We start from the raw sequence: 25,574 nt of genomic DNA, 5'->3' as shown, positions 1-25,574 counted from the left end.
TAGTGAGGTCTCCCTAACTGGACATCTTGAAGCAGAAACTAGACAGTCATCTGTTGCAGATGCTTTACGTCTAATTGCCTGCACCAAGCAAGGGTTAGACTACCACACTTCATAACTTTGTGATCTATGGTAATTTTATGTTTAATGGTGTTTTCCACCAATTCTCTCAAAACAGGCAAAAAGCTGACTGGCCTAAAGTTTCTTGAATTTTTTTTAATTGATTTTTACATTGGCTACCTTCCAGTCTTTTGGTACAGAGGACAACCTTAGGAAAAGTTTGAAGCTTTGAATAGCTAGAAGGCCGGGCTTGCAATTCATCTATGTATTGACATTATTTGCACTCTTTTGCTGGGATTACTGAGTTCAACCACCTCTGTGGCTGGCTTCCTGCTTTTGATATTTTTAAATAGTTTTTTTATTGTTGGTCTTAATGTTTCAAATTTGTGTTCCTTTTTGTTCTAATTTGAACAAGGCTTCCATTTTCTAAAGGAAACCTTCCTGCCTCTTAATAGCTTCCTTGACTCTTTAGTCTGCTAATTAATCATGTTGGCATCCTCTTGGGCTTGGTGGTACCTTCCTGACCTAAACATGCAAAGATCAAGTGTGGAGCCTGGAGCTGGGGGTCAATAAATGCACCCCCATACCTCTAAACAGGGCTGATGCAAGGCATTGTCCTGCTTAAGGCATCTGAGGAGCTGCAATTGCCCTAGCTTACTAGCCTTGCCCTTCTTATGCATGAGTAGAAGAATGAGTTGAAAAGCCCAGATTTTGCACATATTTTGGATTCTGCATACACTGATCATCCTAAACTCTTGCTTGAGTTATATACATTTGGTTTTCCTTATGATTGTGACACAGTTGGATTCTGGGTTGTATTAGGCCAATCTACATTGGTCTAACATTATCTATATAAGTGTATATCATGACTGGACAGAATATCATCTGAGGGTGGTGGTCCCTCAGGCTTTAGCTTCCTCCATCGGTCTTTATTGAAAACCCCACTTTCTGTGCCATCACTGTCTCTTTTCAAGCTCAGACTCCCAGCACGTAGCCTTTTGCTTCTCCCCCCCCCCCCCACATCTGTCCCTGAAATCCCTTTGAGGCCTTTATTTTTATTAATAAATTTATATCCTGCCCTTCTTTCCAAAGGGATCCCAAGACAAACTAGCGATGCCCCTTTGCCTCTCACTGTTTGTGCTGGCCAGTTTTTAGCCTTTTTAAATAAGAGTATATGACAACCATCTCATTCTGTTGCTTTCATCTCTCCACTTCTTGCCACCATCCTGGAGACGGCTTTCAGGATCGATTACTAACAAACTTTTCTGGCAAAGGGAGGTGACTGCCAGAAAGTCTACTTTGAGCACAAATGTATCTATCGCAAATGTGGTATAGAAACAAACTGACTGTGACTGTGAAAGACATAATAGAAATATGACGTCCACAATATCGGCACATGCTTATTTATCTTTATGGTTTCCTCACCAAACTTTTAATGGCTCTCAACTCATGTGAAAGGAGGCCAACAAAGTGGAAAGAGGGACAATATCTAGGGACTCCCACAGCAGGGCGAGGAGGAAAAGGTCTCTCTTGGAGGTCTGTGGTGTTTGCTGTGGTGGGGGTTTCGGAGTCGGAGAGCCAGGGTGCCTTCCCATTGCAGACGTTTGTGGTGCAACAGATTTTGTAGTATGTTGCTCCTGGAGGCTTGCTCTCATGGCCATAACAGGAAAGTTTGATGTCGCAGCCATAAGACACCATCTTTTGGTCTAAAAGAGAAAAAAAATGGAGCATAAATTTGAAAGCATAGACAGAATGTCCATTTTCCTGGAAAGATCTACGGAAAATTAGATTGAGAGAGCAAATATGGATTAGGCATCACAGGTTCTGGGTAGCAAGTTGGGATTCAGGCAAGTGAACTACTTGATTATTTTTGGTGGAGCGGCTAGGACCTGCTTCCTTGGGTTCTTGCAAAGAAGGTTTAAGTGGACCCTCATCTATCCAGCAGACACTTCTGTCCTTAAGCAAAAGTGAATTACTCAGAAGGTGTAGTATGTTCTGTTCATGGAAACCGGGGATGTTGCTAGGTACTTTACAGACTTGTGGCACAGGCCCAAGTTTACATATGCTAATTTATTTGCTACTGGGAAATTAAAACAATGGGTGCAGCGGCAGCTGGTGACATTTTGACTTGGTAGGGTTGCAATTTTTATACTTGATGTTTTCCTCACAATCAGACTAGTATAGCACTTATTTTGTGCCATTACATATGTACAGAGTGCCACTGTCTCCACTGAAAAATATAAATTATTCTCTGCCCACGAGAAGAACTTCTGTGTAAGATGGTCCAAGTATGATTTGCAGACAGGATTAACTAAATACCTCTTACTCTATAACTAAATTTGATTGGAAGTTGAATATTTGAGTGTTTTCTTAAATAACTGCTTTTTCATTTATGCTTGTTTTTATTAACGCCTCCCTGCTTTTTGCTGATCTGATGTGTACAGGATCTTTCAAAATATTCTGTTACTGGCTATATTTCAAAGGGTAGCTGGGGGGCAAGAAGACCTATCCCAAGCACCATCTCCCCCCTCACAATATTCTAAACTGGCACAATTAAACATGAAGCACAACCCAGTGTGCAAATTAGATCCCTTTACAGCAGTGCAGCTTGGGGTTCTCTTTCAAATATTCTCTTGCAATTGTGATGTAGTATGTGTCTTCACCATTAGAGGGCTGCAGCTTACATTTTTATAAACTTCTCATTGGTTTTCCAAAACTTGTACAGTAATACCACAGATAACAAATCCTCGGGGAAAGCTCCGTTTAACAAAGCCTTTTTTTTTTGTTTCGGGGGGCGTACACTCTGACATAGTCCTTGCCATGGGGAGCAGGCGCCTTTGTAGTAAACAGAACTTGGGGTGCCCTGGAAGCAGTGTTTACTGCAGACACATTTGCTTGAGTGTAGGGGAGGATGGCAGAGAGAGAGAGACCAATCATGGCGTGATGGTGGTGGCTGCCCCTTGCCTGCCTGCTCAAGCGTACGGAGAGGAGAACTCTGCTCAAAGCTTCAGATTGCTGCGGCAAGTTGCTACAAGATAAAAGAGAAAAGGCAAGGCAGGCATCCCTGGGTGCATTTTGGAAGAAGCCTTCAAGTGGTTTGCATGCAAAGCTCACTTGACCTGGTTGTCTCATTTCAGACATGCATAGTTAGTTTTGAATTAAAAGTTTGCTTTTTTATGTTGAATTGCTTTTCTTTTTTGTGGCCTAGGAACCTATCCCTATTCTTTCCACGTTATTCTTGCCTCTACAGAAGAAATGTCCAGGAACATATGTACTTAGTTAACAGGCATTACTGCATGTACATTTTCCCCTTGCCTAGCAGGCATCCCCCAATTCTTGTTGCCACTGTAGAGTTTACACGACATTCTGAGCTAAGGCTTGGTGTACGTTTCCCCTTATGGCCTACTTCTCATCGGAGAAGGCCTCAGAGTATCTCAGAACACAAGCGTTTTGTGCACCCTCTGAACACATCCCAAACCCACTGAATTAAAAAAACTGGGTAGGGGAGAAGATCCAAGTGAAATAATATTTCATGCCTACGGCATGCTGTCATGCATCTAAAACAGAAAAATATGGGAAGAGATGGGGATTAGGGTCAGGGAGGCAGGTGTCTGAAGGGGAGGAACTTGGAAGTTGCAAGGTACCAAAGCTTAGAGCCAAAAAAATAAAACTCCATGGATGTATCACTACTCTCAGAATCATGTAAAACAGAATAGATATAACCTAACTGTTGTGAGAGCCTCAGAATCCATCTGTTTTGTACATGGAAAGTACACTGGTGGATAAAAACAGAGACTGCACCAGACTGAAATGAGACAGGCCCTGGTACTAATAGGTGAGAGTGGAAAGAAAGGGCATGCAGACAGATCTCTCTCCAGAATATTGGTTCAAGACCACCTATGAACACTGTCCTGAATTCAGAGATACTAAATCTTGCCTTCGTTGACAACTGTATAGCAAGCTATCTGGCTGGATAGACCCCAGCATTGAGTTTCAGTTCCCAAACAGTATCTACAAAGGTGTTGCACACCTTGCATTTTAAAAGCTGGGCTACGAAAGGAAAGACATTATTTATTCCAGAGAGATTGTGAGCCTCTGATTTCTATGGAATCCAGCCACTGGGCTGCCTTGAAGTGAGCTTGGACTGGGAGAAGGATGTACACAAGGCACCAGGCAGCATACACTGAGGCACCAGCCATAGCTGGGCATTCTGTCCATTAACTCATTCACAGTTAGGTGCTTCCTCATTAAGGTCAGGGGATTCATACCTTACGGCATGTATGCTCCCACCCTATTTTAATTGGTCTTTCCAGGACACTGGAACTTTTTAGAGCAGTGATCCCCCCCACACACAAATCACCTGGTGGACTACTTTGGGGTGGGGGTTGCCTGTTGCAGCAGAACAGAACAGGCAGGGGGATTTTTTTGTTTAGCTCTTTGATCTTGGTACTATGCACCAAAGCATTAAGATCGGATTTAAAGCCCTCTGCCTGCTCTTTTAGAGTAAAAAGCAGCATTTCCAGCACTCATGGGGATAAATGTTGCCTTTTACTATGCAAAGCTTTACTATCCAAATTATCTATGCAAAGTAAAAGGCTGCATTTCCATCCACCCCCTACCCCAGTTATGGAGTGGGGAGGGCTGGAAATCGTGGTTGGTATGTGTGTGTGTATTAATAGCCTTGTTCACACATTACATTGAACACAGGTAGAAGCTTCTACACGTGTTTGTGTGAAATAGTGTACATCTCAGCTACTGTGTACACAGGTACACTCATTGAATGTAACATGTGAACACCCCTTATGTCTGTGACTGCATGTGTATTCACATGCAAGGGTGTATGTATGAGTGTGTGACTGTGTGTGAGGGAGGGAGTTATGTGTGCCTACATGTTTGATGAGTGTGTGTGCTGTGCATGTGGTAAATGTGCATGTATGGTGAATATGTGTGTGTGTGGTCTGTATATATGTATTGTGTATGTGTGTGTGTACATGTGCATATACATTGGCCATCCCCACCATTGGCATGTGGCCCCTGGTCAATACGGCCTTCAGGCCAAAAAGGTTCAGCCAACCCTGATCTAAAGTATGCACAACTAAAGCTTTTAAGTATGGAACCCCAAATAACACAGACCTGATCTTTCACAGTTACGATAACTGGATGTTCTCTGTGGATGAGGTCAAATTCATCTGCAGGGTATCAATAAAATTATTCCCTCTTTTATATTGCCTGTAGGACACGTTTGGGGGAACTTTGGCACTCTGGATATTGCTGATCTACAACTTCCCATCATCCCTGGCCACTGGTCATGCTTGCTGGGTTGATGGGAGTTGTAATTGAGCAACATCTGGAGAGCAAAAGGTTCCCCTGTAGGAATGCAAAAGAGAATAGGGCTCCTGTAGGATCAAGATTCCATCACATACCATATTTCTAATTCCCAAGCAGCCCTTCCAGCCTCAGAACTGGACCTTCCCCTGTACAAATTATATTATGTCTCTCTCACAAGACTCACCAGCAGTCAGGCAGGCCAGAGCAGAAAAACCAAAGAAAAGAATCTTATTTACCCTGCTTGATTTGACAGCTGTGACAGAGGAAGACAGGAAGGAAATCTTCTAAGCAAACAGCTCTCCTCCTGGTACTTCAGCACAGCTGCATGAGGAGAATTTATCCTTTCTAATATAGTCAGAAGAGTTAAGAGGAGGCGGCCAGGGGGCATGGGGATGCACTCTTACTGGAAAGTTCACTTGCCCTTGTTTGCTGTTGTGACTTCAAGACGACTACGACTTATGGTGACCCTATGAATCAGCGACCTCCAACAGCATCTGTCGTGAACCACTGTGTTCAGATCTTGTAAATTCATGTCTGTGGCTTCCTTTCTGGAATCAATCCTTACTGGAACAATTAGTAGCTTTTCTAATACTTTCTGGAAATTTTTACCACAGCGTCAATGTCATTCTAATGACAGGATGTTGCTGAAGGGTAGATGTTGCCACATTTTCACCCACTGCAATTTGGCCTTGAGTGACTTCTTGTTATATTCCTAGACCTCAATGATTTGTATACTGCCACTCCAATTTTATTTAATTTCTGTGCCTTATTGTTTGACTCATTGAAGGTCCTTGGGTAGTTCTCAAGGTTTAAATATTAGCAGCCTCGTACATGGCGAATTCTAAGAAACCAAAAAATCTATAGTTTTGAAAGGTTCAGCCTGCCATCTTGATTCAAAATGGCATCCAATTGGACTTCACGTGAAGTAGTAGTTCCCCTCTATTCGGTAATGGTTAGGCCTCAGCTTGAGTACTGCACCCAGTTCTGGACGCTGCACTTGAAGAAGGATGCAGACAAGCTGGTTCAGAAGAGGGCAGTAAGGATGATCAGGGGACTGGAAGCAAAGCCCCATGAGGAAGAAAGAGCTGGGTATGTTTAACCTTGAGAAGAGAAGGCTGAGGGGAGATAAGATAGCACTATTCAAGTATATGAAAGGTTGCCACACAGAAGAGGGCCAGGATCTCTTCTCGATCATCCCATAGTGCAGGACAAGGAATGTCGGCTCAAGTTGCAGAAAGCCAGATTTTGACGGAACATCAGGAAAAACTTCCTGGTTGTTAGAGCAGTACGACAATAGAACCAATTCCCCAGGGAGGTGGTGGGCTCTCCAACACTGGAGGCATTCAAGAGAAAGCTGGACAGCCACCTTCAGGTATGCTTTCAGTTGGGATTCCTGCACTGAGCAGGGGGTTGGACTCGTTGGCCTTATAGTCCCCTTCCAACTCTACAATTCTATGTTTTTGTTAAGCAAAAACCTGATCCTTGATCTCAGGAACCATCATGCAGCATTTGGTTATGATATCTTAAGAGGAGTCCAAATGCATAGTGAGCAAATAACTTTCCAGAATATATTGTTGTTATGTGCCTTCAAGTCGATTACGACTTACAGCGACCCTATGAATCAGCGACCTCCAACAGCATCTGTCATGAACCACCCTGTTCAGGTCTTGTAAGTGCAGGTCTGTGGCTTCCTATATGGAATCAATTCATCTCTTGTTTGGCCTTCTTCTTTTTCTACTCCCTTCTATTTTTTCCAGTATTATTGTCTTCTCTAGCGAATCATGTATTCTCATTGTGTGTCCAAAGTATGATAACCTCAGTTTCATTGTTTTAGCTTCCAGTGATAGTTCTGGTTTACTTTGTTCTAACATCCAATAATTTGTCTTTTTAGCAGTCCATGGTATGTGCAAAGCTCTCCTCCAACACCACATTTCAAATAAGTTAATTTTTCTCTTATCCACTTTTTTCACTGTCCAACTTTCCCATCCATACATAGAGATTGGGAATACCATGGTCTGAATGATCCTGACTTTGGTGTTCAGTGATACATCTTTGCATTTGAGGACCTTTTCTAGTTCTCTCACAGCTGCCCTCCCCAGTCCTAGCCTTCTTCTGATTTCTTGACTATTGTCTCCATTTTGGTTAATGACTGTGCCAAGGTATTGATAATCCTTGACAAGTTCAATGTCCTCATTGTTAACTTTAAAGTTACATAAATCTTCTGAAGTAGATAGAAAAAATACAGTAACAAGTGAAGCATATAATTACACCATTTCCCTTATTTCAATGCAACTTCTATTTAAAAACAGAGGTTGTGAACCTGTGGCCCTTCAGAGTGGAGCCGGGTCCATTAGGACAACTGGACACTGCTCCACCATTCATAGTCTGCCCTTAGCCAATCCCTCATCTGCCTGCCACCTCACAAAATTAAGGGGCAGCACTGGCTGATAGCTTTCTCCTCTTCCTTAGTCTCAGTGTTGTCAGCAATGAGGACAATGGGGACAAGTCTAGTTTAATTAGTTGATTTGGCCTATCATTGGCTCTGGTTCAATTTACTGTTTGGGCAGCCTGCATTCTGCCCCACGAGTCTCTATGGGCATCACCCACCACTGCCTTCAGATGTTGTTGAGCTAAACCTCTCATCATCCCTGACCATTACTGGGGCTGATAGAAGTTGTTACCCAACAATACCTGGAAGGCCACAGGTTTCCCACAATACCAAATGCAAGATGTCGCTGTTTCTTTACATCAGCCTGTGACAACCTGGTCCCCTCCAACTGTTTTGGACTACTCCCATCAGCTCCAGTCAACATATGGCCCATTTAATTGGGAAGTGTGATTGCAGGCATTACATGTGGTACAGAAAGGAGCATAAAGAATAGCACCTAATGCCAACCTTTTCCACATGTGGTGATCTTATTATTATTTTTTCTGGAGAAAGGTTCTTCATAGTCAAAACTTCATACCAAAAGGTTTATTAGGAGAAATTTGCACTAACATGAAGAATTTTCATGATTTTTTTAAAAAAATTGCAAAATTCTTGCAGAAATGTGAACTGAATTTAAGAATAGAAAAATGAGAAACTGAGACAACCAAAACTGACAGATCCTTCCATCCTTAAACGCTGAGCATATTTGTTACATAAAACTAAAAAAAAGGAGAACATCCTGATAATACACCATAGATTGTGTGTGCCCAAATTTGCTCTCCCCCTCCATTTCTTTGTGTGTCGTGTCTTTCAGATTGTAAGCCTACAGACAGGGACTGTCTTTTTTTAATTTATTGTACGTAAGCCACTCAGAGTCTTTTTGGCTGGAAAGCAGGGTACAAATGTTAAAAATGTATAAATAGGTTTAAATCCACTAACAGCTACTGCACTGGTTTACTGGTCTTCCCTTCCACCTTCAAATTTGATAATATTCCGATAGCTTTCAAAAAGCACTAACTTCCTATGCAGCTTCAACTCTTTGCTGACATTATCCAGAAACTGTTATTAAGGAGAGGGCTGAAGGAGAGGAGATCATTAGAAATCCCCACAAAAACACAACTGTGTATTGCTAGGTGGGCAAAGCAATTTTACTGAGAATATTTTTCAAAGATACACACATACTGGTGCAGCTTTCTGGGGGGGTCTTTTCCACTGAGTGAGAGATTCAGCCAGCCAATCCCTACTTAAATATCATATTCTAAAGTCAAAGGTCAGGATAGGAACACCTCAAAGAGAATACACACAACACACACACAATAAAGTTCTTGACATCCAGTACAGAAAATGTAGGCCTGGAGATGCAGGTATGGCACAAAATGTTAGCCAGCCTTGTACAAAACAGCCTCCATCCCAATTGATCTGCCTCCAGTTCTTACGTGCCGGCACATGGAAAAGAACACAGGCACGCCTTTGTGGGAGGGTTCACATGCAATATTTCTCAGCCATCAAAAGGCTAAAAACTTGGTTGCCACCTGTCTGTAGGCACCCATCCCCTCCCTCAGCACTGGATGAACTGCCACAACTTCACATAATGTTCTTGAACTACTGTGAAGTGCTGTGGGTAAGTCAGCCACAGAATGCTGAAAATTTGTACATCTCCTGCAGTCATTGATTTGGCTGAAGGAAAAAATGTGCATGGTTGAGGGCAGTGGTGGGGAACCTGTGGCCCTCCAGACATTGACAGAATCCATCAGTCCCAGTCAGCAGGGCCAATGGTTGGGAATGAGCAATAACTGGAAGGCCACAGCTTCCCTGCGCTAAGTTGGATTCCTCCGTTGAGCAGGGGGTTGGACTTGACGGCCTTCCAACTCTACTATTCTATGATCCTTCTCCCACTCATCCTCTTACGAATGCAAAGGACTAGGATGCTCAAAACCGTTGCACAACATGCCCCAAGACCGTATGCTGTGGCTCCCTGTAATCACCGGTTCAAGGGTCTGGTTTTGTTCAGCTAAGCTCTAAATCAGCAGTAGAGAACCTACCATAACAAGAGCCTTCTGGATCAGGCCAATGGCCTGTCTAGGCCAGCATCCTGTTCTCACAACGGCCAACCAGTTGCCCATGGGAAACCTGCAAGCAGGACCTGAGTGCAAAGAGCACTCTCCCCTCCTGCAGTTTCCAGCAACTGCAATTCAGAAGCCCACTGCCTCCGCCTATGGAGGCAGAGCACAGCCATCATGGCTAGTAGCCACTGATAGCCTTCTCCTCCATGACTCTAATCCTCTTTTAAATCCATCCAAGCTGGTGGCCATCACTGCCTCTTGTGACAGCAAATTCCATAGCCTCTAGCCTGCAGGTTTAGTTAGGCCTGACAGGGTCCTAATTTGGTCCAATAGGTTGTTTGCACAAAAGCCACACCCACACCTGATGTCATCCATGATGTGAGGGATGGGGCAGGTAAAGAGGTGCCTGCAAATGAACAATCAAGAGCCTTCAAACTCACGCCCAACTGTTTTTTGGCAAGCAGGGCTCATCTTCAGAAGCTGTTAAATGTGGCAGCAAAGGCAAGCTCCAGCAGGGGTTCCACTCAAGTGGTCCCAATCAAAGCTGACTGGTGCCGACTTCAAGCCCTGCTAGGATCAGCTACACTCCAGAATTTCCGGTCGAGAGTTCCACAGCACAGCTGATCCAAGCAGGGCTTGAAGTCAGTGCGGATCAGCTGATTGGCAGTGACTTCCAAGCCCTGCTTGGATCAGCTGAGCTCTTCCTTTGCAGTGTGGCTTGAACTCAACCTGCACTACAAATGTGTCACCTGGTTTCACGGCGACATCAAGTGATGAATAGGGGCGTGACCACCCCCAATTCTCAAAATGGCCTGTGGAGGGTGGGGCCCCAAAGATACATAAGAACATAAGAAGAGCCTGCTGGATCAGGCCAGTGGCCCATCTAGTCCAGCATCCTGTTCTCACAGTGGCCAACCAGGTGCCTGGGGGAAGCCCGCAAGCAGGACCCGAGTGTAAGAACACTCTCCCCTCCTGAGGCTTCCGGCAACTGGTTTTCAGAAGCATGCTGCCTCTGACTAGGGTGGCAGAGCACAGCCATCACGGCTAGTAGCCATTGATAGCCCTGTCCTCCATGAATTTGTCTAATCTTCTTTTAAAGCCGTCCAAGCTGGTGGCCATTACTGCATCTTGTGGGAGCAAATTCCATAGTTTAACTATGCGCTGAGTAAAGAAGTACTTCCTTTTGTCTGTCCTGAATCTTCCAACATTCAGCTTCTTTGAATGTCCACGAGTTCTAGTATTATGAGAGAGGGAGAAGAACTTTTCTCTATCCACTTTCTCAATGCCATGCATAATTTTATACACTTCTATCATGTCTCCTCTGACCCGCCTTTTCTCTAAACTAAAAAGCCCCAAATGCTGCAACCTTTCCTCCTAAGGGAGTCGCTCCATCCCCTTGATCATTCTGGTTGCCCTCTTCTGAACCTTTTCCAACTCTAGAATATCCTTTTTGAGATGAGGCGACCAGAACTGTACACAATATTCCAAATGCGGCCGCACCATAGATTTATACAACGGCATTATGATATCGGCTGTTTTATTTTCAATACCTTTCCTAATTATGGCTAGCATGGAATTTGCCTTTTTCACAGCTGCCGCACACTGGGTCGACATTTTCATCGTGCTGTCCACTACAACCCCGAGGTCTCTCTCCTGGTCGGTCACCGCCAGTTCAGACCCCATGAGCGTATATGTGAAATTCAGAGTTTTTGCTCCAATATGCATAATTTTACACTTGTTTATATTGAATTGCATTTGCCATTTTTCTGCCCATTCACTCAGTTTGGAGAGGTCTTTTTGGAGCTCTTCGCAATCCCTTTTTGTTTTAACAACCCTGAACAATTTAGTGTCATCAGCAAACTTGGCCACTTCACTGCTCACTCCTAATTCTAGGTCATTAATGAACAAGTTGAAAAGTACATGTCCCAATACCGATCCTTGAGGGACTCCACTTTCTACAGCCCTCCATTGGGAGAACTGTCCGTTTATTCCTACTCTCTGCTTTCTGCTTCTTAACCAATTCCTTATCCACAAGAGGACCTCTCCTCTTATTCCATGACTGCTAAGCTTCCTCAGAAGCCTTTGGTGAGGTACCTTGTCAAACGCTTTTTGAAAGTCTAAGTACACTATGTCCACTGGATCACCTCTATCTATATGCTTGTTGACACTCTCAAAGAATTCTAATAGGTTACTGAGACAGGACTTTCCCTTGCAGAAGCCATGCTGGCTCTGCTTCAGCAAGGCTTGTTCTTCTATGTGCTTAGTTAATCTAGCTTTAATAATACTTTCTACCAGTTTTCCAGGGACAGAAGTTAAGCTCACTGGCCTGTAATTTCCGGGATCCCCTCTGGATCCCTTTTTGAAGATTGGCGTTACAATTGCCACTTTCCAGTCCTCAGGCACGGAGGAGGACCCAAGGGACAAGTTACATATTTTAGTTAGCAGATCAGCAATTTCACCTTTGAGTTCTTTGAGAACTCTCGGGTGGATGCCATCCGGGCCCGGTGATTTGTCAGTTTTTATATTGTCCATTAAGCTTAGAACTTCCTCTCTCATTACCACTATTTGTCTCAGTTCCTCAGAATCCCTTCCTGCAAATGTTAGTTCAGGTTCAGGGATCTGCCCTATATCTTCCACTGTGAAGACAGATGCAAAGAATTCATTTAGCTTCTCTGCAATCTCCTTATCGTTCTTTAGTACACCTTTGACTCCCTTATCATCCAAGGGTCCAATTGTCTCCCTAGATGGTCTCCTGCTTTGAATGTATTTATAGAATTTTTTGTTGTTGGTTTTTATGTTCTTAGCAATGTGCTCCTCAAATTCTTTTTTAGCATCCCTTATTGTCTTCTTGCATTTCTTTTGCCAGAGTTTGTGTTCTTTTTTATTTTCTTCATTTGGACAAGACTTCCATTTTTTGAAGGAAGACTTTTTGCCTCTAAGAGCTTCCTTGACTTTGCTCGTTAACCATGCTGGCATCTTCTTGGCCCTGGCGGTACCTTTTCTGATCTGCAGTATGCACTCCAGTTGAGCTTCTAATAGAGTGTTTTTAAACAACTTCCAAGCATTTTTGAGTGATGTGACCCTCTGGACTTTGTTTTTCAGCTTTCTTTTTACCAATCCCCTCATTTTTGTGAAGTTTCCTCTTTTGAAGTCAAATGTGACCGTGTTGGATTTTCTTGGCAATTGGCCAGTTACATGTATATTTAATTTAATAGCACTGTGGTCACTGCTCCCAATCGGTTCAACAACACTTACATCTTGCACCAGGTCCCGGTCCCCACTGAGGATTAAGTCCAGGGTTGCCGTCCCTCTGGTCGGTTCCATGACCAACTGGTCTAGGGAATAGTCATTTAGAATATCTAGAAACTTTGCTTCTTTGTCATGACTGGAACACATATGCAGCCAGTCTATGTCCGGGTAGTTGAAGTCACCCATTACTACCACATTTCCTAGTTTGGATGCTTCCTCAATTTCATATCTCATCTCAAGGTCTCCCTGAGCATTTTGATCAGGGGGACGATAGATCATTCCCAGTATTAAGTCCCTCCTGGGGCATGGTATCACCACCCACAACGATACAGCTTGTTAGACTCAGAAGGTTCCCCATCCCTGCCCTAAAGTGACATACCTGAGGTGTTGCTTCATCACTTGGACCCTGTTTTAACCTTGAAGAACATCCAAGCCTGCTGCTTTGTGAATGAAGTTCAAAGCTCAAGGGTGCATGGATAGACATCTGTTCCCAGATCCAGAATTCTCCTCATCTGGAGATTGAAAATGTGAACATCTTCTGAAAGAGATGTAATTTCAAAGAAAAGGAGGGGAAAGAGCATCAGATAAACATTTTCTGGCTGGAAATACATTAAAGTATAGGTTTGATTAAGCTTTTTGCACAGCTCTGCATGGCAATTACTGTGGCTTCAGCTTGCTGCAGATTAAAGAGAATACTTAATAATATGTATTATTAATAATGTATCAGTAGTGCTTCTGTCTTCCATGCCTCCTTACCCTAAAAAAAATCTTGTGGTTATGGTGCCACCTGCAAGCAGAGAGGGATGCTGCCGCGGAGGGAAAATTAGCAAATTCAGAGTGGACAGATGGTTCAGGACAGAGATATACGCTGCAAGAATAAGGTTCTATCAATTGCAAACAATTTTTGCCATGCAAACTGCCATGGCTTCCCCCAAAGAAACCTGGGAATTTGTGTGGGGAGTGTGCTGAGTGACTCAGTGGTGATCATCGACTTTTATTTCTAATATACAACTGTGTTTTATCCAGTTTTAAAGGTAATTATTGAATTCATTTTTATTCTTGTTGCTGCCTTTTTATTGAGGTTTTACTTATATTAAGCTGATTCCCCCCCCCCACTAATAATAAAAAAGAGCTTTGGTTTGCTATCAAGACCAGTCAAAGTGTATGGATCCTGTAGTCAGGGCCAGCCCCAGGCATGCCGGCCCTTGGGCACCAGCCTGCCCTGGGCCCTTGCACATGCATGCATGCACGCACGCCCCACCTACCTACCTACCAGGCAGGTGGAGGAGTGGGAGGTCAGGCGGTAGGTCGAGCGAGCGAGCGAGCAGGTGAGGGAGGGTGAGTGACGGAGCCAGCGGGGGCGGAGGGTGAGTGAGGGAGTGAATGAGCGGGCAGGCACGGGTGGGCTGGCAAGTGGGTAGGCAGCTTCCTCCCTGCGATCCACGGGAGGAGAGGATGAGCAAGCGAGCAGACGAGTGGGTGGGTGAGCGAGTGGGCAAGCTTACGGGCAGGGTGAGGGTGAGCGAGGGAGCAACTGGGTGGGTGAGCAAGCGGGTGCGGGTGAGCCAGCGAGCGGGTGCGGGTGAGCCAGCGAGCGGGTGCGGGTGAGCCAGCGAGCGGGTGCGGGTGAGCCAGCGAGCGGGTGCGGGTGAGCCAGCGAGCGGGTGCGGGTGAGCCAGCGAGCGGGTGCGGGTGAGCCAGCGAGCGGGTGCGGGTGAGCCAGCGAGCGGGTGCGGGTGAGCCAGCGAGCGGGGGGGCAGCCCCCTCCCTGCGATCCGCGGCAGGGGGAGCGCTACTCCCCCACCATAACGAGAGGCCCTCAGGACATCAGACAGGCATGTGAGTGGGAGAGGGCAGACAGCAGACTAGCAGGGGGAGAGGGCGGGAAACCAGCGAGCAGGCGGGGGAGAGGGCAGGCAGGCGGGGGAGAGGGCAGGCAGGCAGGGGAGAGGGCAGGCAGGCAGGGGGGAGGGCGAGTGGGCGGGGGGAGGGAAAGTGAGTGAGCAGGCGATGGCAGAGGGCAAGTGGGCATGGGCAGGCCTGCAGGTGGGTGGGCAGCTCCCTCCCTGCGATCCCTGGAGCGCTACTCCCCCACCATAACAAAGGCCCTTTCAGGGGCCCCTGTGGGTTGCAGGGCCCTCAGCCAGGGGCCCACCTGGCTGCCCTTTAGAGCCAGCCCTGCCTGTAGTAGCCAAATCTTTATCATCTGGTATGGGCCACAAATGAAACAAGTGAGAATTGCCCACTCTCAATCTCCCTTACCTGGATTAAATTACAGTTTATTTGCCCTCATCTAAGGCCATTACTGTTCCCAGACAGATGTCCAAACACGTCACTATAGTCTAAGGGGAGAAAGATATATAGTTGTGTGCTATCTGCAGACTGATGACACCACAAACTCCAAATCCTTTCACAATTTCTCTCCCAGTAGCTTGTGGGAAACAAGATGGAACCATGTGGTGAGCGTCACAAAAAGCAGCATTCGCCAACCTAGTGCCCTCCCGATGTTTTGGACATAGGCCCCAGCCAGCATGGTGGACTAGTGGAGGAGAACGGAAATTTCTCAGAAGCCACATTTGAGACTTTTCTTCTTGTCACCCTCCTCAAAAAAAGAAAAAGGCAACTTTGCAGAATATTCTTTGAATATTTACCTCCATTTTTTGTGGTGGCCACCATTCTCTTTCATATACTCCCAATGCCCCCTGAGCAATGCTAGGGCTAGAAATGTGAAGGCCCAGAACCCCCCAGAAAGTTCAGAGGAAAACTGAATGTTTCCATTTTTTCTCCAAAGCCTTTTTGCATTTTTAGACTAACATGTGAAAGAGTATACAAGCTTGTTTCAATCTGGGCAAACCTTCAGTTTTTAGAAGTATATGGTAACAAATAGGAAGAATCAGAAACTGATAGTGATAGCTGAGAAAATAAGATTGATTAAATTTCATGGAGTAGTCAATGAGCCTTAGTTTTCTTCTCCTCATGTTCTCAGCTCTTTTTCATAGAAATGAGTCTTTAAGTCTGCTTTACACTGTGGAGAACTAGAGATGACATAATTTCCAGAATTCCTAATTCCCTTTTTTATTGTTAACACTGATGGCTTATCCTGTTTTTATTTTTCTTCACCCACTGCTCATAAACGCAAAATGAAAGATGTGAGGTTCCTTACATTACCTTGTAGCTCCAGGTGTAACATTTTTTTTTAAAAAAAATTAAAATTAAATTTGTAATTGTTGTCTGAATAAACTGTATTTAATATACCAAACGTGATCATTTGATGGCAAACCAACTTATACAATATAACAAGTAATACATAATACATTTTATGTTCCTAAAGAAACAAGGTAACTTGCGATCTGTAAAAGGTGCTAAAAAAAAGTATTGCAAAAACAACATTCCCCGCCCCCGAAATTCTACATCTCTAGGTAGTTCTGGTGTATTTGTGGAAGATACAGAAAGGTGATCAGGCAGCCTACATAGTTGCTGGACCTGACACTTGCAGCAGCAAACTCCCTCAAAACATTCAAAAAAAGGAAATTATTTACACTGCTACCATTGCTAATTGCGAGCACCATCCCCTGAGGAACTGGAAGACAATCTCCTTCCCCTTGCAGAAATTCAGTGAAATGATCCCTTCCCCATTTCTCTGCTCACAAATACGATGGAGAATTTGCACACAAATCTAATGGGACAGGGTGAGTTGTTCCCCTACTCTCTGCCAGCCCACTGCATTTCAGTGCAGGCTGTGGAGGAGGGATGAAATGATCTGCCCCTCTTCTGTCCACCCACTCATTCACCTGGATGAAATTTCTAGTCGCCTGTAGATGCCAGGAGAGGACTTACACAAGGCTGAGCCAGCTAGTACTTGAGAGAAAGTGTAGGACTGAAGACCCTGGCACAACCTCCACACAGCAGCTGTGCTCTCACTGTTAGGTCTCACTCCTTGTGATCTGCCTCCAGTTCTTACGTGTCTATACATGGAAGGTAAAGACACGCCTTTGTGGGAGGTTCTATGGGCCTAACCTCAGGCCCTGGTTCATCAGCTCAGAACTCTTTTGCTGAAGCTACTCCTGAGATGGGAGCAGCTCAAAGAGACCCGCCTAGAGAAAGCAATTACTCTTTGCAATTTAAAAGAGGTAGAAAACAGTTATCAATCAAATCAACTGGATAAAGGTTCTCTATCTTAACAATTACACCTTCCAGCATACAGTGGGTTAAACCCAGAATTAACCATTTAATTCCATATATCTGACAAAGACAGCCTTTCCCAACTAGTGGGCCACCAGATGTTGTCGGACCACAACTCCCATCAGCCTCAGCCAGCACTGCCAATGGTCAGGAAAGATGGGAATTGTGGTCCAACAACATCTGGTGGCCCACTAGTTGGGAAACGCTGGACAAAGAGGATCCCAACACAATAATGTTCCTTCACTCCTTTCTTCATTTCCAGAATATAATTTAGGGTGGGATAGGGGAGTCATTTTGTTGCTGCTATTGTTAAACAATTAGGAGTCAGAAATCGTTGCTGATCTACCAGCAGGTCCCAATCTACCGTCTGTTTTAGAGAACAAGGCGTCTGATAGGTTGTGTAGCAAGGGCTATTTTCCAGTCATGTCACATCAGAGTGCCTGGTAAGTGATGGGGTGAGTGGGTGTGATATGTAGGAAAGGGGGGGAGGGAAGCATGGTAGCCAAGGTGGTGCCCTCCATATATTCTTGGACTCCAACTGCCATCAGCCCCATCCAGCATGGCCAATGCCAAGGCTGATGGGTGTTGTAGTCCAACAACATCTGGAGGTCACCATGTTGGCTCCCCCTGGGATAAAGAGTCAGTTGATGACAGCTGGAGGGAGAGGAGGAGCAGCCTGGGGAAGAAGAGGAGAAAGCAGATAGACCAGACATCAGAAAGAAGGCAAGAAGGTAGCATACAGCACCAGAACTGTGACAATCTGCTGTTCAGCTAGCAACAGTTACCCGACACTGTTGCCATGGAACCAACAACAGTTCAGGCCAAAATAGTTTTATTTATTCATTGTCATTGCTGTCAATTTATTAATTGCATTAGTTCAGCCTTGTATTTAAGTCCTAGCCCGGTCACCATCGGTGAGAAGGAATTTTATGCAGGCAAGTGTGTAGGCTGGCAAAGGAGTGATGGAACGTTCCCTTTCTCCCTCCGTCCAGCATAGAAACCACGTGGACTGCCAGAAAAGAGAAGCCCCGAATTCCATGCCATCTCTGCCAGCTACTGACAGGGCATTATTGTTATTGGAGTTAATTTGTGTGTGGGAAGGCCATGAGCTCAGTTCAGTTCTCATATTCAGAACAAACTCCTGGGCTCAGAAGTCTTTAATTCAAAGTGTGAATGTCGTTCGTACCAGGCTCCGGTTAGTGACTCTTGGGGTTCTTATCAAAAGACAAAGCAGATCTGACAAGTCTGCCCTCCAGCCCCCACTCTGCTCTAAACAAACACACCACAGGCCCACCATGGAGTATTATGACTCAGCAGACCCTCTCTCATGGAGAGCATGATTACCTTTTCCAGAAGATAATGCAACTTGGGATGTCGCAGTCTGTTTTTTTTTCTGGATCCCATACGTAAGCGCACATCTCAATGTTGGCTTCAGGCACCCCATCTGAACAAAGCAGAGAAAACAGGAGAACGAGAAATTCTGTCTTTGACATGAGGTTCAGCCTGCAATCCTAAACACACTTACCGGGAGTAAGCACTATTGAAATCAACAGGACTTACTTCCGAGTATGAATGCATAGGGTTGGACTGCTAGTCTTCGAAGACGGAAATTAGACTGTAAGTTCCTTAGGGGCAGGGACATCTCTTTTGCTTAGGTTACTCTGTAACATGCCATACACACTGATTGTAGAAATAATTATAATGTCTAGCAGGGGTGGGAAACCTGTGGCCCTCCAGGTGCTGCTGGACCACAACACCCATCATTCTTGACTAGTGGCCATGCTGGCTAGAACTGATGGGAGTTGTAGTCAAACATCCGGAGGACCACAGGTTCTCCATCCCTGACGTACTGCATCTCAGCCTTCCAGATTCTGCATCCAAGAACCAGAAATGCTGCACTCAGAAAAAACATATCAAGATGAGACATACATTTATTTATTTATTGCACTTGTATACCCCATAGCCGAAGCTCTCTGGGTGGCTTACAGCAATCAAAAACATTAAAACAAATATACAATTTGCTTATTTTGCATGGATATTCAAGCTGCATGCTTCATTTGGAAATCTCAGTATGACTTTCTGCAACGTATGATGAGGCTTGATGCACCAAAGGAAAGGCAGTGCTAAATGAAAGACAACCGTGACTGGGGCGGGGCACTGATAAGAAAACATGATTGGGAGCTACGAAGGAGGGAAATGCATGCTTTGTCACATGAAATGCTGGTGATGCTTGGCTGTTTCCAAATGTATCAACACAGCGACATCAGCAAACTTGGTTTTAAAGCAAGGGAGACCAAGGCAGAAGGAGCCTCTGAACCAGGACTAGGAACAATCCTGGGAGAACCAAAGACTTCAGGTTGCAAGTCACAATTTAAGAGCCTCAAGGAGGAGAGGAAACATCAAGGTGAGGTAGGTTGCAAACTGGAACAGAGTGGATGCTGTTCACTCACACACCGCAGCAGCTGCCATGTTGGGGTCAGTGTATACTGAAGTCACCATTGTAAAAGGTAACCCCAGCCGTAGGTTTTCCCATCTCTCTGACCCCCCAACCCTTGGCCAGCTCATGCAAAGCACAGGCCAGTTTGGGTTAAGAGGGATTAAGCCAGGCACCTACATCCTACTACACCACATTCAGGGTAAAGTGAGTGTTAAACTGAAATGCAACGGACGCAGAGTTATCAATAACCCCATGCCTGGTCACCTGTAGCAAGTAAGAACTGTCTGCAAGTGACCTAGCATGGAAGCTTCACAAACATTGGTTCGTACGCCTTTCTTTTTTCCAGGTAGAGGTGGGTTGGCTTCAATCTTGCACAGTACTGTATACATTACTCTCGAAGTCTAGAATCCCTGTAGTTGAAATTTGCAAAGCAAAACTGCACTCTCAAGATCCCCTGTTACAGTTTTCCAGAGGAATAGCTGTTTCAGTCTGTTGTACCAAAAACAATGAAGTGTCTAATTATGGCATACACATTCATGAACTAGACTCCAATTCATCACATGCGAGTGCAATTCCTAACTGGCAAGTACTTCTACTCCCATGTGTAAATATGCTTGCCAACTAAGGAGAACACTTCATGCCCCTGATGAAGTGGACTCTGGTTCATGAGTGCATATGCCCTAATTAGTAAGAACATAAGAACAGCCAGCTGGATCAGGCCAATGGCATATCTAGTCCAGCATCCTGTACTCACAGTGGCCACCAGATGCTAAGTTTTAATCTTTAAGGTGCCACAAAACTGTGTTGCTTTAACCGGCACCACTAGCCAGGGTTAAATAATCTCAAATATGCACTTTTGCCGAAGACCAAACTGTCATTTTGCTGGATCAGACTAAAGTCCACCTAATCCAGCATTCTGGGCAAAAATCCCAGCAACCAGCAGATGCTAGCTGATTGACTAGACAATGGCCCACAATCTATTCTTTTGTCCAGGCGAGGGGCAGGAAACCTGTGGCTCTCCAGACATTGCAGGATTACAACTTCCATTATTCCTGTCACTATTAGCCATGCTGCCTGGGGCTGATAGGAGTTGAAGTCCAACAACAGCAGCTTCTCTCCAATATCTGGCCACGAGCCGTCATCCATCACAAATTCTACACGTCACCTACCCCAGCCACAAATATGAGCAAACTACAAATCCCACACCCCACTCTCTTGCGTTACACTTCATAGCCTGCAATGCTAATTTCAATGGAATGCTGTGAGAGGCTGAGGCATGCTGGATGAGCCATCCTAGGTCAGCCTCTTCTTCTCTTCCACTCCGCCACCCCACTAAGGTCATCAGCTTTCCGGTCCTATATGATTCAATAATCTGTGCCAAATGTGGTAAAGGCAGGCTGCATTGCAGGTTTACGTAAAGTGGTACCCTGCATCTGTGTTGGAATTGCTTTTTTAGTATGTTCTTAAACCTTTTTAAAAATGCTTTTAATCTTAGAAGATGTTTTGATAGCTTTTTTAAGTAACGCTTTTGAAGATGTTTTGTTTTAATGTGTTTTAAAGTTTGTTTCTATGATGTTTTAATGTTTTTAGTGCTTTTGTTTGCCGCCCTGGGCTGCTGCTGGGAAGAAAGGGAGGATTATAAATCAAATAATAATAATAACAACAACAACAACAACAACAACAACAACAATACCCTTTATGTATGGACTACATTTCCTGTTATCTCTTATCACTGGCCGTGCTGGCTAGGGCTGATGGCAAGTGTAGTCCATAGCAGGGTACCACATTGACTACCTTGACCTATAAGTCTGCTCCCAGATATGAATTAAATCAGAATGGGGATGGGTGAGAGAGAGAAATATGATCAGAACCTGGTCATATTATATGGACCCATGCACTCGAAGATACAACGCTAGCCCTTTGCAATGTGTGAGTATGTACAGAAACTACCCTGCTGCATAAAGGTAAACTCTGCATCACTGAGTGATCTTGAGCGCTTCACTGTATTTCAGCCTTAACCTGCCCCTTAGAGTTGTTGTGAGGTTAAAAAAGAAGGAGGGGGTCGGAAGACCACACTGAGTTCCTAGGAACACAGGAAGCTGCCTTCAACCAAGTAAGATAAGTGTTCCATCTAGCTCAATACTGTTGACAATGACTGGCAGCAGCTCTTCAGGATTTCTGGCAGGGGCATTCCCAGCCCTCCCTGGAGATGCTGGGGACTGAACCTGGGACCTTCAACAGGCAGATGCTCTACCACTGAGCTATGGCCCGTCTACCACAGGAGGGACAGCAGGATGTAAGTGTAATGAATAAAGTTGAAAATGCCTGCTGACACAGAATATATACGGTTTTTGATGGGTTTTGTAGCAATATTTTATATTTTCTGTTGTCTATATTCTGGTAACCTCTAGGTTGGATTACTGCAACATGTTATACATGGGGCTGCCTTTGAGACAGTTCGGAAACTGCAGGTGGCACAGAATTTGATAGCCAGACTGCTGACTGGGGCAGGACAGCTGGAACATACAACACCAATTCCAGCATGACTCCATTGGCTCAATTCAAAGGGCTGGTTTTGACCTATAAAACCTTATAGGGCTCAGGACCCCAGTACCTCAAAGACCGCCTCTCCTCACCTAAACCGACCTGAACCCTGCATTCTTCATCTGAGGCCCTTCTCCATGTGTCCCTCTGAGACAGGTGTGGATGGTGGCAATGGGAGAACGGGCTTTCTCAGAGGTGGCTCCCTGCTTATGGAATGTTCTCGCCGGGGAGACACACCTGGTGCCGTTATCTACGTTTAGGTTTTAATTTGGATTCCCGCATTGAGTAGGGGGTTGGACTCCATGGCCTTATAGGCCCCTTCCCACTCTACGATTCTATGATACTAGGCATCAAGCAAAAATCGTTGGGTTTTTTACCTAGGCTTTTGCCCCTCAATTTGAAGAGCTTCAGGTATTTGTGGGAGGTTTTTAGCACGGCAGCTATTGTAAGATCTATCTTTTATCTTTACTGATATGTTTTTAGTTTTATTTATTGGTTTGTTACAATTGTGTTCTTGTTTTATTGTGGTTGTAATTTGCCTTGAGGCACATTTGTGAAGAAAGTAACTAATAAATGATGTAGTAGTAGTAGTAGTAATAGTCCATAATAAATGTAACTGTAAGGTGCTTTTAGATTCTATTATGCCTAGCAAAAATTATTTGATGACAATAGACCATTCTAAATGATCAACTGCATACTGCTGCATTGGAGTAGGGTAGCCTACAAATCACAAACCCCAGCAATTCTACACTACAAACTTGCTTAATTCATCACACCATCTTTCCAGAGAGCCCTGGGCTTACCAGAGCCCTATGGAAGTGTGGGTAAGGGGGTGGGGAGGCAGAGCGAGCAAGGAATTCCCAACATTCTCAAACTACTATTCCTAAGATTCTCTGGGGGACCCTGAGACAGGTGAACTGGAATAAAACAGGTAAGTGCTTGGATATGCCCCAGACTCTTGCACCTTTAGAAATCACATAGAAGGAAAACTTTTACTAGATGCAGCCTCTTCCATTTTTTCAACACTCCTACATGAGCCACTGCCCCTCTCCCCTTTCTATGCAGCTGTTAAAAGCACCAGAGCCCTCTCAGGGTCTGGATATTGGCAATCCTACAGACATCATGTTCCTCATCACAGTGTTCTTTCAGAAGCATAGTTTAAAGGCGCACACCACTGACAGCACAACATTCAGGGTTAAAAACCCAAACCCCTATCTTATTTCATTATTTATTTATTATCATCATCATCATCCCACCGTTCCTCCAAGGTGAAGCTCAAAGTGACATACAAACATGGTTGTCCCCACTCCCAATTTCATCCTCACAACAACCCAGTGAGGTCGGTTAGGCTGAGAGACAGCGACTGGCCAAGGTCACCCAATGAGCTTCATCGCTGAGCAGGGATTTGAACCCTCGTTTTTCCAGCTCCCAGCCCAACACGCTAACCACTACACCACCACTGGCTCTCTTAGCCAATGTCTTCCGGAGCCAACAAGAAATTCTGAGGCCGACTTCAACAGCCACAACATCCATGCTGTTATCACAACACACACATATATACTCAGACACGTCTGACTTTACACAAAAGAGACAGATCCGCCACTATAATAACAGCCGCATGCACAGCAAAGCAAGAGCATCAGGAGAAAGACAAGAAACTCCTTTCATCAGACGTACCCACAAGAACAGGAGAGGAAAAATCTCAAAACGCCAAGGAAAAAGATACGTCAAAGTCAGGCAGATACACGCATAGGAAGCTGCCTCGGGCCAGCCCATCTGGTCAATCCAGCTCAGTATTGCCGACATCAGCTTTCCCCAACCTGGTGCCCTCCAGATGTTGTCGGACTACAGCTCCCATCTTCCCTGACCACTGGCTGTGCTAGCTGGGGCCGGCTGGAGTCGGGAGTTCCACCAGGTTTGGGAAGGCTGATACACTGCAGCGGCTCTTCGAGGTTCAGCAAGGAATCTTTCGTAGCCCTGCCTGGAGCTGCCCGGGATCGAACCCGGGGCCTTTGGCTCGTAAATCACGTGCTCTGCCACCGGCGTCGGCAGAGGACCGTGCGCGCTACCTAGGCAAGTCTGCCCCGTTGGACTTGCCTGGCACCCAAAATCAATCCCGGAGGCGCCCACTAAAAAAGAAGAAAGTAGCAACGCAAGCAGAGCTTCCTCGTGAAATTTCCACGATCGCTCCATCTCCAAAAGCCGCATCCACGGCACTGCTGCCTCTCGCGCCGCTGCTGAACGAACAGGAGCATTGCCAGACAATAAAGCGGTGTTAATACCCCAACGTACCAGATCCAATGGACTTTTTTTTGGGGGGGGAGAGGAAACCAGCTGCCAGAAAAACCAGCGACCGCCTACACATTTGGAGCTTACCCGGCAACCTCACAGCTCCGGCTAGGCAAGTCGGAATCTGCACGATCCTTTGAATAAGATATTGGATGGTGCCTTAAAGTTACGCTAACAAGCCTCCAACACAGACTTCCTAGAAGACGCCGGCCAAACCTTTCCCGAGTTCCCCACCCGCCCGACGCATCGACTTTCCTGATCAAGTGACAACTATCCTGCAAGAGGATGGCGACGGATTCACCGACTCCGCGGGAGATCGAAGCAGCAAACGTGCAACGCTCCCCACGACTGCTGTAACAGCTCTGTGACTGCAAAGCATGCTGGGAAGTCTCTCGGCTTGCCCAAATTTCCTCGCCTCTGCTCCCATTGGCTGGATGCGCCAGCCCCGCTTTGTGGCACTCTTGAGATCGGGGAGGGGGAGGAGCTTACTTCAACCACCTTTTTTCGAGTTCCCGCATTGGAGTGAGGACTTGAATGAGAAATCGAATCCCTCATTGAAGCACGATCCGAACCGTGTTCAACCCACATTATTTTCTCTCCCCCCCCCCAAGAATCCAGGGAACTGTAGTTTACCCCTCACAGAGCTGTAATTTCCACCACCCTTTAAAAAATCTACAGCTCCCCGGATTCTTTAAGGAAAAAAGTGCTTCGAATTTGCTTTAAAGGTGTGGTGTACACAGCCTTAGAAATAGTCCGCAGAGCGTTTGAATGCGGGTTGTTCCCACGCGAATATAGCTAGCATTTCTGTTGCACCAAAATGCAGAGTCTTGTGGCCCCTTAAAGAAGAGAAATTGAATGGGCACTGTTAATTATCCTATTTATTATTCTCTATAATTCTGCATTTAATTTACCTTTTGCCCCAATGTTTATAAACACCCCAACCTGCAATTCTGGGTAAAGCTTTATGCATCTAATGCTGTGAGTAGATTCTCTAACC

At 45.3% G+C, this 25,574-nt stretch overlaps 1 long non-coding RNA gene across 2 annotated transcripts; it reads right to left on the bottom strand.

Annotated features, from left to right (window-relative positions):
• Positions 1–1,106: 1,106 nt before the first annotated feature.
• LOC133380957 (uncharacterized) lies at positions 1,107–25,354 on the bottom strand. Of its 2 annotated transcripts, XR_009761591.1 has the most exons (4): positions 24,665–25,354; positions 18,652–18,751; positions 13,505–13,663; positions 1,107–1,763 (listed from the first exon to the last, which is right to left on the bottom strand). It is a non-coding gene; the product is annotated as an uncharacterized LOC133380957 (long non-coding RNA). The 2 variants fall into 2 exon arrangements; XR_009761590.1 differs by having other exon boundaries at positions 18,652–25,043.
• Between the last annotated feature and the right edge of the window lie 220 nt (positions 25,355–25,574).

The sequence above is a fragment of the Rhineura floridana genome, chromosome 3 (assembly GCF_030035675.1).
Source record: "Rhineura floridana isolate rRhiFlo1 chromosome 3, rRhiFlo1.hap2, whole genome shotgun sequence".
Taxonomy (NCBI): Eukaryota; Metazoa; Chordata; class Lepidosauria; order Squamata; family Rhineuridae; genus Rhineura; species Rhineura floridana.
Note: the sequence above shows the minus strand (reverse complement) of the source record. Positions and strands in the feature narration are given on the sequence as shown.